At 41.3% G+C, this 20,812-nt stretch overlaps 1 protein-coding gene and 1 long non-coding RNA gene across 6 annotated transcripts in view; both read left to right on the top strand.

The window, feature by feature from the left end:
* Nucleotides 1-20,812, top strand: part of macrod2 (mono-ADP ribosylhydrolase 2) — a 398,938-nt gene that overhangs the window by 212,645 nt on the left and 165,481 nt on the right. The gene's annotated exons all lie outside the window — the stretch shown is intronic.
* Nucleotides 1,345-9,098, top strand: LOC109204752 (uncharacterized). The gene is made up of 3 exons (XR_003213614.1): nucleotides 1,345-1,483; nucleotides 1,626-2,663; nucleotides 7,645-9,098. It is a non-coding gene; the product is annotated as an uncharacterized LOC109204752 (long non-coding RNA).

Below are 20,812 nucleotides of genomic sequence, written 5' to 3'. Positions count from 1 at the left end.
GCGTGGGTTTAGAAAAAAGACACGTAGCCCCATCCGAGTTGTGCTTTTTTTTTTTTTTTTTTCCATGGATAACAAGCTCCCTAGCCATGAGGACCACATCTCCAGACACTGTGGAGGCTTTTCAAAGAGCAACCATCTCCTTTCTCCCCCCACGGAGCCCAATCTGGCCTTAGTCGTTAAGGCATGTTTCAGCGGCGTACCCTCTGGCATATCCCCTGCTGCTTCAGCCCCCCTGCTATCCTGACGGAGCCGTCGCCGCCGTCTTCCACTTGAATTTTTGAAATTAAAAGAATGTAAAGGGAATGACTGTGCATACATGAAAGGCTGGGAAAGAAACATAAATGAGCAACAGGCAGAGAAAGAAGTTGAAGTAAACAACATCATTATGACTCCCTCAGCTATGGCCTTGTGAACTGGTCCAAAGTGTTTGTGCAGATGGTTGTTATGGTTGTTACTGTAGTGTTTAGACAAGGTAATTATTGCACACAGCTACCAACTTAGTTGAGCAGTCTCCCACTTAGTGAGTGGCCTTGATGAAGGCAGAGGTATAAAGAGATGTTGGCATTCCCTTTCTGTCTGGTGTACAATGACTAATGCCCAAGCAAAGGAAATTATTATATTTCACTTCACAGCTCCGGTCTGCGTTGTTGCTGATGGCTCGGGCCGAACGAGAGCCCTGACATCAACACCAAGCTGTCTGTCCGGCGTTACATGAAAAACATCATTTAACTTACTCAATTATTATAAACAATTTTGTATCCTCCTGTACCCAAACACAGACCTGCAGAGGAATAACAGGATGGCTCTGCACAGCTTTCAGCTGAGCACATGCTTTAAAATTTCCTCCGACAGAAGTGGGACAAAAAGAAAATGCTAACTTCACACAAAAAATGACAACAGCCTTCAGAGAGGTTAGAGTGCAGAGACAGTGACTAGCAATATTGTCAGAGCAGGAGAGGTTATGGTATTTTTTTGTTTGTTTTTCTTATTTCTCCCCCCCCCAGCACAGTGATACGTGACACTTTAACCAAAATGCAAACAGTATTGGTTTCGTTTCTTTATGTATTTTTACATCTGGGATAAATGAAACATACCCGACAGTTCCCCAGCATCTCACCTTTCTTCTTCGTCTAGCCCCATGGCGTGGGTGGGCCATGTTAATAAGACTTCTTAATTAACCCCCACATTTCATGGCTCTGATTAACATTTGGGGTGCGCTGTTCGGGGTGCATCTTGTTGCCTCTTTCTTAGCCCTTGCCCACCAGGCAGATGGTCAGTTATTAACAGTAATTAAAACTCCCATCATTGATCACGGTTCGTAATTGTATTTAATTTGAAAAGTATTAATGATTAAAAGCCGCAGCTGCGTGGTTTGAATGTTAATTGGGACGGGGACCAACAGAGGGACACAGAGTGCCAGTGGAAACATCTCACAGGGCTCACCCTCGCTGTTGCTTGCAGACTATTCCAATTACACGTGCAGGTAATCCCGATCACGGCATTACCGCTGCTTCTGAGACGGCGATAGTCATTAGCCGAAGCTTATTTCATCGCAAGCCATTTGTTTATTCCTGTAACTGATTTGGGGGTAAACACACTGTAAACAATGCTAATATCATTTGCAGGCAAACTCTACGCAATGACATTTTCTGGATTTTAATGAAGACAAAATGGTGTCTTTGTTGTGGAGGGGATCTTGAGGGAGCTGCAAGACCTTACAGAGAATAAAGTAGGTCAGCTGGCTGACATAGGGTGCCTGTGGACATGTTCTTTATGCTGTTACTGCTTTGCACACAGCAGCCTTGCACAGAAAGGAAGAAGCCATAGTTAACATTAGTAACAGCTTGTCATTAGAGGAAAATAGCCTGAAGGTATTTATTTGATCATCTGAGTGGTTCTTGTCCGTCACGTTGTGGAGTTCGACAGATACTCAGACAATGCACTGAATGCCTGAAACTGTAGTGCGTGATTTGGTACCATAGTCTGTCTGCTGGTGTGCTTCTCACCGAAAGACAGCACTATGCATAAAATGCTCATAATTTCAGTCTCATTTTTTCATTCATCATTCTTAAGTCTGCAGAACATTAGTTTTCTGGCTTTTTATTTTTAATAAAAATGGATCCGTCAATCAATTCATCATGACTGGGTCTACACATTTAGAGGATTTTTAGCTTTTTTTTAGGCTTATGATGGCTATATTTATAACAGCCAAATGACAGTACAATGTAATGGAATAAATGATTAATAGAAACAACAAACTTTGCTATAAGTAGATGCTAGATGTTTATTATTATATACTGCGTGTCGAGTAAGTTAAAGACACCTGATTCTACTGTAAAATTATCACCTGTGAGTGGAAAAAAATGACGAAGATTCTGAAACGAGACGGATTGACGGCGAGATTTAATGACAGGAAGTCTTGCCTACCGCTCAAGCTTCGTCTTTATTGATTTGTTGTCGAGAATATTATAAAAGAATCTGCAAAATCCAAGTGTTCCTGTTGACTGCAGCCCATGAGTGACAGACAATTAAAACAGGAATGGGATCCTTGGAGTGACACCAGATGAAGGCTCTGTGTGCCAGGGAAAGCAGTCTCCGGAGTTAATAACAGCCTCTATCGGAGACTGTTAAAAGAAACAGGCAAATTTTTCAGCTGCTGAAATGTGAGGAATTTTTATATTTGGTGGTTTTTCTTTCTTTCTGTCTTTTTTGGTTACACTAATGCCTTTGCCTAGACTAATTTTCCACTAGAGAGTTGATGAAAGAAGACTTATTTCGTGATAATCTAATATTTTTGTGTCCTAATTAGTCGACGCTGTGCCAAAGCTGAGGTTTCGATTAAGATAAGACAACCAGTAGATTATTGACTGTGTACTAAAGATTGTGTCGTGTTCAAATTGGGGTTAATTATCTCACGGCAGAAGTATTACTGTAGTTTTCATGTGTTTGTGGCCGGTTTTCTGTACGCTAACATCAGCTGTAGAGTTTGGCGAAGGAGGGAAAGTATCCTTTCACCCTTGTGGATTTCTAAAAAGAGGGAAGGCAAACGTAATGCAAGCCATTTCTCGTCTTCTGATATCTCCAACAGCCACATGTTTGTATTGAAAATTATTTGGAGTTTTTTTTCTTTCCTTTCCCCTCCTTTCTCTTGAAACACTTGCTTCTGAAAGCAGCAATCCCCTTTACAGCCTAGTTCTCCACAGTGCAGCACTAGTGCTTTTGTGCGTCGATAAGAGTTTGTGAGAGCATGCGTCTTTGATCTGCCCTACCAGAGAAGATGTTGACGGTTTAGCGGGGAGATGCCGGTGTTTACTGTTGAGCTTAGATATCGCCCCCACCGAAACCCACCCCCGCCACCCCCGCCCGCGTACTTTACACGAATCGCCTGTGTGTGCCGCCGTACTGCGGTTAGCTCCTTTCAAGCGTGTCTCAAAAATTCTGTCGACTAGCTTGTTCCCTCTAAAGAAGAGGATTTACACAAAAGGCAGGCATATCACAAGAATGAAATGATTCAACGCAAAGTAATACCCCTTGTAATTGAAAAGCGATGAGCCCTCACAGCACGAATGCTGGTCAGTGAACATTAAAACCATACACATGTACATAGAAATCCTCAGCTCCTGAAGTATGTCAATTGATATCTATTAATGCGCTTTCTCTAATAATTTACAAAAGACATGCATTTCTTGCTTTAGTCATCTTCACATTGTAGATGCAAAGTAATTGAAAAACAAATGTGAAATGAAGAATAAATGAGGAGCCTGAACGCACCAAAATCCCTCTTAGTGGAGAAACAGACGCATTGACAAGAACAACAACAGCTTTCCAAATAGCCAATATTCAGGGTAACGATTCAAACGACTGTTCGATCTAATTGCTGTCGAGTCCTTCGCGAGTATGACAACCACCATCGATGATTTCATTGTTTCCTCTGCTTTGCACCAGGTGACCTTTGGACGACTCGTGCGCACACAAAGAGCACGTCACAGCAAATGAGATATAGATTCTTTGCAAATGTGCACAGCATCGCATGGATTATTGTAGCTTTCTAATCATGTCCGATATTGTGGGAAAACGACTGAACAGCGGAGAATGTCACCTTTACAGCCATTACAGAATGGGGATATCAGTGCAGCTTGACGAAGTTCGTTAACCTACGATAGGTTTCCCGAGCTTGCTTTACAAAGTGCTTCACGTGAGCAGATCGGGAAAGCGAGTAAAATAAATCACGATTACTCGAGCTTTGTGTCAACGGCGAGAGATGTGAGGTCTGAAAAGCCACAGTCATATCAAGGTGCCTTTGAAATTATTAACTAGTACATAATGGTTGATGTGATGGAGCCTCTATTTTTCACTTCGGCCCTTTAAATCCTGTCATCAGTTAATGATGGCGCTGCCAGCTTCCTCTGAACTCTGCTTCCCGACTGTTTGGATTTTAACGGACAAATGGAGTGAGAGGATGCAGCGAACTGCCTTTGCATTCGTTTTTGCTGTGCCCGTGATAATCATTGCAAAGAAGCCTCAGTAGTTAAAAAGTGTGCCCATCTGGTGAGGAAACTGGGACAAAGTGTACTTTAGAGGGAACAGTGGATAACTCTCCTGGCCTTTAGGGCTGGAGCTGGGGAGAGCCAAGCACTCTGAAATAGTTAGGTAAAGATGCTTATTTTTTCATTCTTTATTTTTAGATATTCCTCAGGGAAGTTGCATTTGTGTGGTTGCAAAGGTCATCAATTTAAGTTCCCCTTTCATTTGTTAATGAATGCTTGTGCTGTGAGGAGAGCTTTACATATCACTGGTCAAGATGCAGAGACCCTCATTGAGAGGCTATATAGGGTCTCGGCGGATGCCAATAGCGTTCAATAGTAATGACGTCCCGGTGTCAGGAGAAGAGTCCACAAATTGACTTTTCAGCTCCCAGCTAAGTCCTGAACTCACCCCCTTGCAGTGCTTTTCCTGCCCTTTAGGATTTGGGCCATCCCAGCTCAAGCGTTCCGAGCATCATTATTCTCACATCTCTTATCTGAAGACGGGATCAATAAATCTATGAATCCTGCCCTGACTGGACTCTGGTGTCCACCAGCCTCCTATTTTTCCTCTTGTCAATCCACTAGAACACTTAACTGCAGGAACACAGAGATGCATTGTGCAGTGCCTTGGTGAATGTTCATTAAGTTGTTTTTCGATGAGAAGTGGGGATCAATAGCAGACTAAGGTGATTCATGTATCTGCGCTGATCGCTCCTGTAGATTAGCATGCCAGCAGACTTGTGCATGTTATTTAGACAACAGCTGAATCCGCTTTTTAGAATTTTTTCTAATTGCAATTTGAAGGATTCTCATTCGAAGGTTTTAAAAGTGCAAGTATGAATAATATATTTTCATGTTTTATGAATAGGCTAAGCTTAATCTCTTCTTGGTGTAAACTCAGAAACAATCTTTGAGTTTTTGCTGCCATCAAATCTCTACGAAGAAATATAGTGCAAGGCTAATTTAGAGTCTTGGCAGGCTTAACAGGATTTCTTTGTTTTATGTTCCAAACACAACACAGACCCATGGGGGTTTAACCTAAATACACACATCCTGCTTTTTTCCTTTTGTTTGTTTTTTTTTATATTTCAGAATTACATTTGAAGCGAAGTGGACCGATCGATACTTTGACAACTCTCAAAACTAAGTTGTGGTTTGTAAAGATCCACAGTACCATCCGTGTCTGTTATTGTATCAAATAATAGCACGTAGCCTCTCCTACTCACTCACCTGTATCTTGCATACATTGGCAGTAAGAAAAAAAAGACAGTCCAGCGAAAGCTCAACTACACGAGTTTCAGCTGCACCTCGTTTAACCCGCCTCTCCACCCTCTGCAAACATTAAAAAAAAAACATCCAGATGGAACGACTTGTTTTTCCAAACGCATTTTGCAAATGTGCCATTGATGGACACGTGTGGCATTTTGAGTTTGGTTTAGTTCATAAAGTTTACAACACTCACAATTTAAATTTGCATCCCAAATAAATGGATTTTGCAGCGAGCCGGTTACATTTTTTTTCCTATTTATGTGCTTAATTGTGCTTGTAGCAGAAAATGAGCAGTTAAGTATCTAGGACTACATTGTGAATCTGCTTAATTGCTGCATTTAGGAGAAATCAGAACAATTTTTTTTTTGCACTAATAAGCTGATTTTATATCGCTTGTGTTTTCTGCTTGTTTTATTGTTCCTGCGTCACTGTTGGGAAGAAAAAAGGCAAACGGCACCTTTTTCATGCTGGGATTTGAGAGGAAATATGTTACAGTTCTTGGAAATAAAACAGTAACGTGGGCCTATTTCCAGAGTTGTCTGACATTGGCTGACATCATTTTATATTCGGTGCATGCATGCACGCGGTGTACATGTTTAGAAATTCCCTCATCATGGAGCAGGGTTAGGTGCAGTATGTGTGTTTTTCAGACGATGGTTTACTCCATCTGTCAAATGTTGTGAACCTGGGATGCACTGCTTGCCTCACAGCCTGAGGTGCTGTGAGGGTGAGAGTGTGAATCAGGCCATGAACCTTTGCCATCCTGGTCCCAGCGCTCTCTTTTTCTATATTTCCTGTTCCTCTCTGCTTATCTAGTAGCCACGGCCGGAATAATCTTCTAAAAATGTAACAAGTCTTATTGAGAATTTCTGCTTAACTTGATGCACATACAGTTTCTTGCACTATCATTAATTTCTATATATATGTTGAGGTAATGATGCTAAACTGTCGTAATTCATTTTGATCCTACAGTGTCTTTCTTACTGTAACCATTATTTGTTTGCACTTTTATATTATGTACAATGCACATATTTTCAAAAAATCCACCTATAATAATTCAAATTTAAAGACTGTACATTTGATAAATCTTATGTTGAATGTTTATTAGGCTGTAAGCTGCACATGCATCTCAGCGTGTACTGTAAACTGCTGCAACTGAGATGTGGAGGAAGACAAAGCTTTTGTTATATAAACATTTCCTTAATGGCTGCATGCCCTTATTTCTGCCAGAGAAATGTAGTTTCATTGGCCAGAGGCATCTTTTCTCTTGCTCCCTACTTAACCTTGGCGCTAATCTCAGTGTGATGGGCCTGGAAAGCGTTAATGTATGGCACTAGTGGAACAGATGGGCGTTCAGTACAACGTAGTGGACCACTGCGATAGAGAACCACAGATTGCTCTTTCTTGCTACATCGGCGTGGAACTTCCTAATCTAGTGCAACTGATGAGAGGACATCTTCCTCAGCTGCTCTCTCCCAGGGGCTTATCAGTCTCTCCATCCTTGTATCAATCACCTGTGAGTCAAGCCGTTCCGTCATGCTACATATCCTCAGCCGTACCTCCCACGGTGTTTCCAACTGTACTCTGTTACACTGCATGTGGCCTCCTACATATTGTCCCACCTCCAGTTTAGATCTATGTGGTTTCCCAGTGAATAGGACATATGTTCGAATGACAAAACGGGAAGCAAGGGAACAACAGCTGGAAGTAAAGAAAGTTCACACTTAATATTAGTTTCACTTGTATCCTGCTAAACAATGAAGATGATGGGTAACCTATTGTCTGATCAGCTCTGCTGTGGTCGTGTTTTCTATTCATTCACTAATTTGTACATCCCACACACCTCTAGCTCAGTTTAGCGGGAGCAGGAAATGACCGACCTCCCGTGGCTAACCCTGTGGGACCCCGCTGACCACAGCACTCAGCGCTAAACCAGCATTACAAAGACGTCATTACAAATAACATATGTGTGACTGATGGACACCAACTGCCTTTTAGTCAAAAGAAACATCAACATGGACAACAAAGAGCATCTTTGGAGGAACATTGCATTCATGTGACGGTTGCAGAGGCCCTTTGGGACAGGCTGAAAAAGCTCTTAAATGAATGGGATGAATGGGAGTGATCGACTGCTGTCAGACAAAGGAGGATAGACTGGCCGTGTCATCCAGTGCTGTGTCAATTTATGGATTTGCTGTTAATTGAAAAGCTTGGCTTTTTCTGTCATAGTCAGATTTACGAAATGCTGCTTTGAACTGTATTAATATTTATATCGCTGGCAGTTTTATGCATTGCAGAGCAAATGTAGAATTTCTGAGAAACTGCAATATGGAGTCTAGACTTGCAATGAGAGCATTTTTTTTTATTTTTAGAGGGCGCTCTTTAAGATTTAGGAGGCCATCACAAATCTTTTTCATCATGAGTAGATATTCACTATCGCAGTGCCAGCAGAGCGAGTGGGGATTTTGAACAGTTTGAAAGGGCTTTTATTTTGTTGGTAATGTTTATTAGCTGGTATTTGATGAAATATATTATTTGGCCCATTTCCACTTAAAAAGAAATAGCTGAATTAGCTGTATTACCTTCCTACTATGAAATAAAACTGTTTAGATTATCATATATTGATGAATTGAAACAACAGCGCTTAACTTATTCACATGTGAGCTTTTTGCGAGTGTTCCGGCAAATACACGATGCTATTATAAAAATGTATATTTTGTTTCAGTGCAGTGTCCTGGCCTCAATCAATGCGGTTCTTTTTTTTCTGGAATCACTCAGCGTATTGGAAATGTCAAATCCATCTTAGTGGCCTCTGTAATGAGTAGAGGGGCGCTGACTTAAAGTCATTCATTTTTTTTATTGACCATTGGATTCCATAAGGAAAATCACACAGCGAGGTCTCAGTCACATGTTAATGAAAACACGGTGGACCTTGAATATATTGCTAGAGGACCTTCCAGAGTCGCAGCCATAGAGCATATTTGGACATGGCTGAGCTAAATCAAATCAACAGCGATGTCATACACCGGCCGTAGAAAGTTGGTTTTGCACAGAAATAATTTGAATGTGTCCCCATGGTGATTTTCCTCTTGAATTCCTGCTCTGGCGTAACCGTTTTGCTCTTGCTGAACATCTTCTGGGAGCTAAAACTCCATTCCTTCATGTTATGTATAAGTCAGCCAGCTAAAATGTTAAATATGAGAAAATTGAGTACAGTTGAGTTCTACTGCAAAATCTGTGTTATCTTTTCTTGGGAATCTGTGTAGAAATTGAAATAAGTTTTTATTACCTGGTGAAAACAGGTTACAGTTACGTCTCTACCTTGAAGTGTGGATATGAGTGCAGCTTGTATGATGGCCCCAGTATTGTTGAGGGGTACCAGACTGAAGCACATATCAGCATTTTACATGTGGGATTTCTCTCCAAATAGACATGGTTAAAGGTAAATGCTGTATACTTAAGCGCCCTTGGGCCAAGGACTCCTCTGGACCAAGGGGGACACTTTGTAAAGCTCACTGTTGGACCAGCATATGGCTTAGGCATGTAGAGAAATGAAAGGCTGTGCACACGGTGAAAGAGCTGGGTAATTACATTTCCAATTGGACACATCGCAACAAGATACATGGAAAAGTAAGGGATTGAGTGTGTATTCAGGAATAAATCTGGTGAGAGGACAAGCACGAAGGCTCAAGCTTTGCAATTACCAGAAGAAAGAAACAACACGGGACTGCTAACATCTGCACTGAACAGCGCAGCTATTTCCTAATTTCCTAATTTAGCAAAGAAACCAAGTTCAGTGTGCCCGTAAAGAGGCCTTTCCTTCTCGGTGGGTCATTGCTCTGTCGACTTGTCACTCTGTCGAGCTTCCTGCTGAATTTACATCTTGTTGGCTGAGTGCAAAATGTTGTCCAAATTCCATCTTTGTCTGAGTGCAGCTTATATGGCTTTTCTGTAGGTATCAGGTATACATCTGTGTTTCCATTTCAGTGACCCGTTTTTCTGTATCCTGAGGTACTACCCAGGCTGTCCCTTAGATTTAAATTTGTACAAAGGAGTCCAGTCAGGGACTTGGGGCCCAAAGGCGAAGCAGGCAGCGAGCCCTAATGATGAGAGGAGGGGATTTGCGGCCAACAGTATCAACCCTACTCTGGAAGACACATGTACACAAATCTCTGTGTAGCAGCACGGTGACAGTGGAAAGGCCCTGGAGTGTCAACCCAGTTGTCTCTGAAGTCTGTCTACAGAGTCTTAGATACCGTATACAGGTCAACATGGCGGCCACAGTCTTCTGACACATGCTCTTCATCATGGAAACGGAAATCTGCGTACATGACTAATGACAATATAAGATGAAAGCTGCAGTCAAAAGCTGTCATAATTCACTGGTAGTAGCAGTGGTAGATATCTGCTTTTTAACTGTTGTGAAAATTATTTTAAAAAACACACTATTAGAGATGATGTAACACTGGAAATATGATGGCAGATATTATTAATGTAATTCACTGAGCAAGGTTACAGTGCTATATTTAGTGCTAATTTGTTATTTATACAACACAGTCAATCAAAAGGAGATTGATCACAGTGCAGAAATCTCAAACTGTCCTGTTTATCATTCCAAGCAGGACATTTTATACTAAATGCTGTAAAATACAGCATAACACAGTGTTTTGTCTTATCTTGTAGAAAGAGTGAGTTTAATGATTTTGTCTTCACATCTCTTTGATTAAGCAATTCAATTCAGTTTTGTTTATGTAGCACCAAATCAAAACAACAGACGCCCAGGGCACTTTATATTGTAGGTTAAAGACCCTACAAGACAGAGAAAACCTCAACAATCAGATGAGCCCCTATAAACAAGCACTTGGCGACAGTGGGAAGGAAAAACCTGCGTTTAACAGGAAGAAACGTCCAGTAGAACCAGGCTCAGTGAGGGGCAGCCAAAAGACACATCCAGTTTAGTCTGATGAAATTAAATCTGTATTAATAGATTGTCAGATTCTCTTCTTTTGGAACGTTTTATACGGTATTTACCTGTCCCCACCTGTATATACTCTTGGCATGTGCAGGATTATCTTTTTTATCTCAGGTCTTGTGTGCTAAAACTAGAATGGCACCATGCACGTTATCTCGACACCTTAAACTAAATATTTGAGTGTATCGCAGTGTAATTATATTGATTAATAATCATATGTCTGAATAATGCACTACTGTCCTGTGCAGTGGGTTTGTACTAGTTAACAGGCAGGACCAGGCGAGAATTCTTTGTTTCACATCACTGTCACTCTCTCTCAGCAAGCAGCTTGACAGCATCTTAGTGTCAGGATTTGGAGAGTCCCTGGCTTTTAACCATCTTAGTTGACAATACCTCCATTTCTTGACAGCTTAAATTCACCCACTCTGTTGCTATGTGACAACATGAATTTCTCCTGCCTACCCCTTCCCTCGTCACTTTTCTTCCCTTTTCTTCTCTCGCCTGGTTATGCCTCTCCGTATTCAACAATCAATTATATTTAATGGCATTTCCTGGCCGAGATGAGTAAAGTCAGAAAACGTTATTTTTCCTAATTCCCACTGCAAACTGGAATGAGTTCAAGCTTTTTCTCTGAGCTAAAAGGGACAAGACGTGATTCGGAGGACGGCAGGTGTAGGAGCGTAATTATGATTAGAGCTTTGCAGAAGTGTCCTGCCTGGCTGTGGACTAGAGGCTGGATGACACTAAAGTGTTTGCACAAAATAACTTCCTTGGCAACAAAAATAAATGGCCACTGTGGGTCAAAAGCGATGGTGAGAAAATAATCTGCTGCTCCCACTTTTCACCTCAGCTGAATTCAGCCAATGACACTTTTCTGCCCTTCATTAAAAGCCTAGCTCTGCAGGTGTATAATATTCATCGGAGGTACAGGAATACTATTTTGAATATAGTCTGCAAAATGGAATGCCATGCGGTGTCAATATTGCTTTTGTGGTGCAGAGGAGAGTGTGCAAGCTTCCCCGCAGATCCGCAGCTAATTGCCTCACTCCGTAGTTTGCCAGGTCCTGTCCTATGGCTGTTCCTCAGTGCCCATTCACACCTTTCACCAACATCCCCGCAGGTGGAGTGTGAAATCCATTTGTTTCAAGGCAGGAACCAAAGCGATCTCTACCCTGTGACAGACCATTTTGTCTGCAGCTCCAGACAGTTCCTATTGAGCTAAACAGGTATAACTCAACGGTATAAGTCAGGCGGCTAATAGTGAATCATTAGCTTTATACCAAAGCGAGGTGTTTCGTGCTTGATGTGATGGCCACCCATTGTTCCCACATTTTTCCAGTGATAAGCAGACAATTAGTGGTTCGGCTCAACATCAGCGGGGGTCATGAATCATGTAGTCGCATCATGTCGGCCTGATTCAGCTTGCTCAGTGCGAAATTAACCCCTGAAGATTGTGCTTTAAAAAGCGTCCTAGCGTTGTACACCTTACACTTTCCTCCCTGAAAGTGACATAAATGGGTCGTTACCCAACAGTGAAGAAGGGGCAGTTACGCAGTGTTCTGTTCTCATGGCATGGTTAATGACTGACCTTTTGAAACTGTGTACAGGGGTAGCCCTGAGAAATGAGTCTGCCATTGAGAACCACTGATGACCTGCAAGCTGACCTTGACTGGAGGTAAACACCACGTTTGTTTGTGACCCTTTGTAGTAACCACAACCATTAGAGTGCTCTGAAGGCACTTGGGACCTGCCATTCCTCTGAGACTCTGTGGAAAGATTTAGAGACTAGTGTCACAAAGTTTGCTTCCTGACTGAGGAATAGTGCAGGCCTAATGAGAATGAGGAATTCAAAATGCTAAATTACCACAGTTAGGGCACCACCTGTCTCTGGTGTGCCCTGGTAATTATCTTGCATCACTACTTTCTCATTTCTGCCCACCGAGATGACATTAGCATAGAACAGGAAGGGCTCTGCATACACTAGATGAGGCACTTGGCTGATTGCATGCCTGTCCTGACCCCTATGTCCAACACACAGCTAGCGGAAGCTCTCCAGATCATAATGAACCCATAGGATGTTTTCTGGCTCCTCACAAATAAACAAAGGGCTCAAATGTTAGACTTTGTATAAATTAGCATTAATGACTTCATTATGTTTCTGGACACTGTTCTGTTCTCACGAACAGTACTTCATTAAGTGGTGTTGGGCATTTAATTGAAGTTCCTGTTCTGTTTAAAAGGTAGTTTGACAAGTTGCACAAGTGAACACCTGGCCCCATTTAGAGCAAACATAACAGATGAATGTTTATGAGCACCATGTGTCAGTTTAATGTGCTCAAACCAAGGGAAGGTGTTTTGGTTGAAATTTAAAACACATTTTGTGATTTTCTAATATATCTTTGATGTTGACTGCAGTCTTAAAATGTGTGTGTGTTTGTGTTGGCCTGTGCATTCACTTGATCTTGAGTATTCTTAAATTAGCCTAAGGCACAATGAGTTGCCCGAGGACTGGCTGAGAATATTTAAGTTTAATATGTCTTCAAATATGTGTATTTAAAGTTATTTCTTTACCTGTTTGAGTTTGTGTGAAACTAATTTGCACCTTGTATTCACATTATAAAACAGTGTGACGTATGTCTAAACATTACGTATGGTAGTGATGTGTTGCTTTGACATTCTGAATGCCTTCTCCCATCCTTAGGCTGGAATGAATAAAGTCCACAAAACAGATAATCTTAGTGATTGTCACTGAAGATGTTTGAGTGCTGATTGCCTTATTTCCAATGCTGACAACAAGACAGCATTACAGAGTTGTCTATCGCAAACCACAGCTAAACAAATCACCTGGTGATGAGACATGGAAGAATGCAGTGCAGATGAGATAACTGATTATAGGAACACCTGTGATCAGAATACATTATTTAAAAGGATTTATAAGTAGTAGTGTTATCACAGAGTTCTGTGCCTGGAATGGAGTGAACTGGAAGGGAAAAAGCGCACTATTCTTACAAACATAAACAGTGAGGGGGGGGGGAAGAAATTGTTAAACCCCATGATTCAATGGCTTGTAGAACCACTTTTAGCTGCAATAGCTTTCTATATGACTGTATCAGTCTCTCACATTGTTGCGGAGGTGTTTCGGCCCACTCTTGGTTCAGTTCACTGACGTTTGCAGGAATTTATTCATGCACAGCTCTCTTAAGAGCATTAAACAATGCTCAGTCTTTTGCACATTTCTATTGCACTGCTGTGCCTGCAATGTCTTGTATCTGTATTGTTCTGTTCTGTCTGGTGTTGCACTGTCTTTGTTTTGTTTTTTTGCAATTTTTGCACATTGCACTTTATGCAGTCCTGCGTTGATTGTCTACTATATGTCATATATAGCAGCATGGTCTTGGAGGAACGTTGTCTCGTAAAGCCACTTGACTTTGACTCAACTTGACTAAGGTCTCGGCACAGCATTTCAGTCCGATTCAGGTCTGGGCTTTGACTCGGGCATTGCGACTCTGGACTCTTTTCTTGTTCTGTCATTTTCTTGTAGGTTTGCTGCTGTATTTGGGATTTGTTACATGACCCAATTTGAGCCCAGCTTTAGCTCTCAGACAGATGGCCTCACATTTAACACTAGAAGACTTTGGTATACAGAGGAGTTGCTTATCTTAATGACTGCAAAGTGCACAGATCCTGACTGCAAAACAAGCCCAAAGTCATCACCCCTCCACCACTGTGCTAAACACACTCTTTATTCACTCTCTTTATTCTTATAGAAACAGAAGGCGTTTACTAGCTCTGTGCAGTCCTGTGAAAACATTCCTTTTAGATGACTATGTGACAAGGCGGCCTTTAAAAGTCCACTATTGTGTTTTAGCTTAACGTTTCACTATTTGTTCTATACACAAAAACAAAAAACTAACAGTACCAAAATGTTAGCTGTCAACATCACTGTGTAGAACAGTATTAAGACACTCGTACTAAGAAATAGGTAACACTGTCACAGTGACACTATGATTAACATATGTCTGTTATTTATTATTCCATGTTCAATTAGTCTGAATTAATTATCTGGACATTTTTTGGCCTCTTTAGTCTTTCATGGGCTTGAGTTCTGCCAGATGTGCCTTAGGGACTTGAACCTAATAGCCTTTATCGATTCAGGCAATAGCCGTATGAAAACCTGCTTTTCCCAGGTCTAATTTTAATGTGGCTTTTGCACCTATGCCCAAAGAGCTGTCAATTGGTTTTCTGCCTCTTTATGGACCTGTAGGGGTGAGTTGGTTAATGATATCACCACAGTGTGAAGATTAGAACTCAATTATCTGCCTATGCCACAGACCTTGGTCCTGGCCCAACATATTAATCATGTTTCTTGATAGAGCTGAGCTAACATGGGGGAAGAAGCTCATAGCCATATGGAAACGGTGCAGGGAAGAATATATAGTAGGTAAAAAAAACAACTTTACTATTGTTTTCTTATACTTTCCTTTTCTACAGTCCTGTATTGTAAATGTTTTCCTTATTTTAAATGCAAATCTTTCTTAGTACACTGCATACTTCCATTCACGAGTTTGCGGTTTAGGCTCCAGGATCAAAAGCTTTCAATTATTGTAAGTATTCTGAGAAACCCATGTGAACTAATTGAGCCCTGTAGTCCAAATTTAAAGTTCCGTTTTAATATTCAAATCACTTAACTGTCCCAAGGCTTCCTATATTTTCCATTCATGTTAAAGATGTGCTTTGAAAAGAGTCTGAAAATAGAAATTCTCACAGCTTTTCAGCTCAAGCTTCAAAAGCACTTGGCGAGACAAACTAAATGGCAACATTAGAGCTGCACTGAATACCAGGACATGCAGCCAGTTTGTTGATTATAATCTTGTTTGTTTGTTTATTCTGCTTAATTGTAATGCATTGTTAAACCAAAAGAGAAGGCACTCAGTAATTCTGCGATATATAGTTTTAGATATTGTTGTAGCATATTTTATGACCCTATTTAATTTCTGCACAGTGAAATACATCTTTTATTATTGGGTAAACAGGTGCGCTGCGTGCATCAATTTTCCCAGTATAACTCAGGATGTCTTATCTTGATCCACTGCTATTTTTCCCTACAGGTGCATTTGCATTCACCTTGCTTTTTTTTCTTTAATCATGAAGGATCATGGAGAAAAAAAAACCCTTTTTATCTTCTGAAGGTCAGTTTCAATGCTAGGCTCTAGTCAGACTCTGCCTAATAGAGGTGTGTTTCATCAGAGGACTCCTGTGCTTCCTGCAAGGCATATACAAGATGCATTTTTGATGTGGTTTTCTTCTTAGAAAAATAGAAAACCTGTGATAGTAATGACATCACCCGCAGACTGCTAGAGAAACTGATTGAAGAGTCTATTTTGGCTACAGGAGTTCTGTCAGTGGGATGCTCGCTCCTGGAGCAGGTCACTGTGATCTTTCTGGCACCCGCTGGAGCTCACAAAACAGGCCCCCCTCCCAATCCTTCACCACATGTCCTGGTGGAAGGATACGAGTCCCCAAGGGAGGCTGCATCCCAGCCAGATGCCAGCCGACGCTGCCTCCAACTGCTGTAGCGCTTCCATTAACATACTGACAGACACGACATACATAAGAGCGCTTTATAAAGCAATCCTCCGCTCTAAACACTCACAGAACAGCTTCTGTTGAACCTCAACATTCCCAGTATTACATTACTGTATTTTCTGAGATTTTGCTTCTAATGTCTCTGCTCTTACCTCCCTTTGTTTTTGACTGTGATGAGATGAGACAGGAAAATCAATAAAGAAAACATTGTGGTTTGACAGTGACATGAAACACCCAAACTCATGCTTGTCTGTAAAAGTGCGAGTTGTCAGAAGAGTTTTGGTTGATATAGTAGCTGTTTTGTTGACTTTTTTTGGCTTGTTTATTTGCTTGTTTTGCTTTTCGGAGGAATAAGTTCCATTTTGTTTGTTCGGCCAGACACAGCCGCTGGATCAGTCACAGATCATCAGTGATGGTTGTGTCAAATAGGGATTGATTATATTTCAGATATAATAAAAGAAATACAGTGGTGCAAGAACACTACAGCGCCCTAAGTATGATGTCTGACAAAAACAACACCACTTTGGAAGTTTCACTTTACACGCTGCTCGACATCCGGGGCGTGGTGTATCGTTCGTATCATTTCGCTTTTTATGCTTACTTACTGGTAACCGCTCTCCTGCCAGTTTGTTAAATTACCTATGACAAACTAAAATGATCTAACTCATTAGCATTATTGTCTTGTTCTAACAGGTATGCAGTGTGCTGCAGTGTTACTGACAAAGAAAGTAAAAGCTTTCCACCCACACAACAGGGTGACTTTCACCCCCTCATTGCTTTGAAGTCGGATTCAAAGCATAAACCACAGAGGTTGGGAAAAGATAAGGGAGTGATTTCCCCTATTTTTTTCCCCCTACCATCCTTTATCTTTGTGGAGCGAGTGCAAGTTCACTCTCTTTGTGGTCAGCCCAAGTTTACTTTTCATCACAAAGCCAGTCTTGCCTCTCTCATCTGCTTGGGAAAAAAAATTGTGGATTTGGACAAGCTCAATTGTTCGAGTTTTGATTTAAAATTTAGTTGCAGTTATAATAAAATGATGCTTATTTGAATAGAACTTGGCAGATGGCTTTTTGCTGGTTTATATTCAGCGGAGTGACAGCACACCTTTGTGGCAGGAGGTGAGGACAGTAAGAGGTTTGTCATGGGGCAAGCAAGCGTAAATAATTTAAGGAGTCGGGGAGTGAAGGGTCACGGTTCCTGCATACCCTGAAACATTGTGAAGGCAGCTTTGGGGCTGCAGGCAGGCTGCACACTTCGATACTTGTCTGAGATATTGTAGCCTGGTTTCAAATGATTTCTCACAGGAGCAAACTCCCCCACAGACTGACTGAAGTAAGATTTCAAACGTATACCTTTTGCGTTTGTATCCTCATTGAAACAGATATGCCATAACGAAGGAAAAGCTCATAGAAACTAAATGGTTTTCAATATTTTGTATGCGGCATCAAGTTTCCTAATGATGCAAAAACACCAATGTCTCCATTATCTGAGTAATTACTTTAGATGTTTAGATTTAATAAACACACTGCTGGTTTGTTAGAGTGTTGCAGAAAGCCTCTTGAAGGCTATTATTAGACAGCTATAGTCTACATTAGTGGCATCTGCTATTCCCATGCTCTCCTGCTACTATCTGTGCAGGCTAATAAATCACATACTGTAGCAGTCTACAGCATTGTGCTACAGGCAGGGGTATAACAACAGCAGTGTTGATACAGGCGCACCTATGTAGCAGGCTCCAGCCCCCTATGATCTCTTTCATTTCACTCCAAACCTCTACCCTGCAGCACTCAGGCTTACACAGAGGACACTATCAAAGCATCAGCCACAAAAAAGGAGACGAGCGCAAACATATATTTAGGAAATGCTGCAGTGTTCAGAGCTGTGGCAAATTGGTATTGTTACGGTTCCTCATTTTAGGCTGCTCTGCTTCACTGTGCCATTGCATTAGCCTGGTAGACTTTGATGGTGGAAAAGAAAGGATGAGGCTAGGATTAGTTTAATGCTACTAATTAACAAAAGACAGAGGAGAGGAACATGCTATCTGGTTCTGGATGTCATGCAGCCCTTCAGCACCTCCTCTGCTGTTAATTACCTCTGGCGTTTCGCTATCTCTCCCAGGAATGGACAGGGCACGCATCTCTTGAGCTGCTCCATGCATGGTCATTAGAAGAAACAGATTTATCCCAACCAACTGGCAGCACTCGGCTGTCATTAAGTGACAGCACAATGGCAACCTATTTTAAAACATGTTTCCAACTACAACAAATGCATATTTTTGTGACTTATGTTGGGATTGTGGTTTTTTGAATCATGCTAATAGTATGCTTCATGTTTCTATGTTTCCTAACATCACTATTTGAGTAACAGGCGTTATAATAGGTTCAACTCTTATCACATCTCGCACATTTATTAAATAGATGATCTATCAAGAACTTGATATCCAATTAAGATAGCAATTGAGTATGGGATTTGTCAGATGGATAATGTGAAAGTGAGCTTTCCCACTGTAGAGTAAGTGGAAACAGCAGCAGCAGATCTCTGTATTGTCCTGCAAAGCCACGTGAAGTCCTGCCATACAGATGTTTTCTGTTGTATAGTCTTGATAAGCAAAGAACAATAGGCTATTGCCCATCTCCCGACTTTTAGCAAGGCTCATGCACCAGCTTATTCATTTGGCTAATGATGTGGCAGCTATGGAGTGCATAATCATAAAGGTGGGGGATAGGAGTTACAGTCAGTGTTTACATCAATCATCAAAATATGAAAAAAGGGGGGTAATTAGATTGGACCGAGACATAATAGTTGGTGCCACACAAGCTGGTTTGAGTCTTTTTGAAACTGTGTATCCTGTGAGGATTTTTATGCACATCAAGCTCTGAGCTTTATACAGAATAGTGCAAAAACAAAAGCAGCTACAACAAAAAAAAATCAGTAACAGGCAGTTCTATGGACAGCATCACTGATGAGAGAGGTCAGAGGAGACTTGCCAGACTGGTTGGAGCTGACAGAGAGGCAACTTTAACTCAGATGACCACTCTCTACAGCTGTGGTGAGCAGAAAAACAACTCTGAATGCACAACATGTCCAAACCTGAGGTGGATGGACTACAACAGTAGACCATGTCAGCCAAAAACAGAAAATCTGTGACTGCGGTGGGCACATACTCACCAAAATTGGACAGCTGAAGACCTAAAAACACATGGTCTTAATGAATCTCGCTTCCTGCTGATGCACACTGATGGTGAAGTCAGAATTTGGCATCGCCTGCATGAATCCACGGCTCCAACCTGCCTTGAATCAACAGTCCAAGCTGCTGGTGTTGGTGTGATAGGGATAAAGTCAGTCAGTGAGCACTTGGAAGCTACAGCCTGAGTATTGTGGCTCACCATGTGCATCCAATACATGGTCACAGATTACCCATCTTCTGCTGGCCACTTCTAGCATGATAGTTCATGTTAGTTAAAAGGAGTTCAGTATACTTTAATGGCATCCATGGCTGCAGATGTAAATTCAATAGAACACCTCTGAAATGTGATAAAATGAATGATTCACACCATTAATATGCAAACCTGCAGAAATGCAACAATACTGTTCACACAGACATAGGAATGTTTAAAGCGGGGATAAGGAAACGGAATCTTTTTCAGTATAATAATTAATGTTACAAATATGTTTCAGTTTGCGTGTGTTGTTGTCAACTGGATGTAAATTAACAGTAGCTGTTAATAGCCACCACATTGTTCAACAAAGTCGAGACTTTAAAATAGAGCGCCTGTGTTAATTGGTTGTTGAGCCATTTGCATCTGTTTCCAAGCCTCATCTGCTGAGAGCAGGAGCATCTGATTTTAAGTAACTGGTGCAAAACTTTATAATCACCACCTTCAGAAGTTTTCTATAAAGGTGTAAAACATCCTTAGCAGTGCAAGTGTTTCACAGCCTTGATTCATATTTCTGTGGCAATGAATTCACTGCATGCTGACCTCTAGAGAATACCTCGTGGCCAGAAGGCCTAATCCAGTTACAATGTGTGCACCAACCATACTTTATCACTGGCAACTGTATCTACCTTTCCTCAGGCTGTGGGACCACACTCTGGAGAAAAGATGCCTCAAAGCTCTACTGTAGACTTGGATCACGTTGTCCTAATCCATTCCAAAGCATAACAACTACATCCTAGGAAAACAAAACTTGCCCTTGGCTAGAGCTTAGGGGTAGCTCACACCTGTCTGCTTGGTATAGTCTCTGTTCTTGTGTGTTTCCAGAAGGGAAAACTGAATAAACAAGACACGCCATTTGTCCTGTCTTCCTGGAGAATTAATTAAACACTAGATTTGTATGTGCTTCTCATGATCTGTAAGTGGACTGAAAAACAGTGACTTACCTGTAAATATTAAAGGTGCAGTTGGTCATTGTTTGAGTTTATTTAATACAAAACAAGCATACTTGTTACATAGATTAG

Source organism: Oreochromis niloticus, linkage group LG13, assembly GCF_001858045.2.
Source record: "Oreochromis niloticus isolate F11D_XX linkage group LG13, O_niloticus_UMD_NMBU, whole genome shotgun sequence".
Classification (NCBI taxonomy): Eukaryota; Metazoa; Chordata; class Actinopteri; order Cichliformes; family Cichlidae; genus Oreochromis; species Oreochromis niloticus.
Note: the sequence above shows the minus strand (reverse complement) of the source record. Positions and strands in the feature narration are given on the sequence as shown.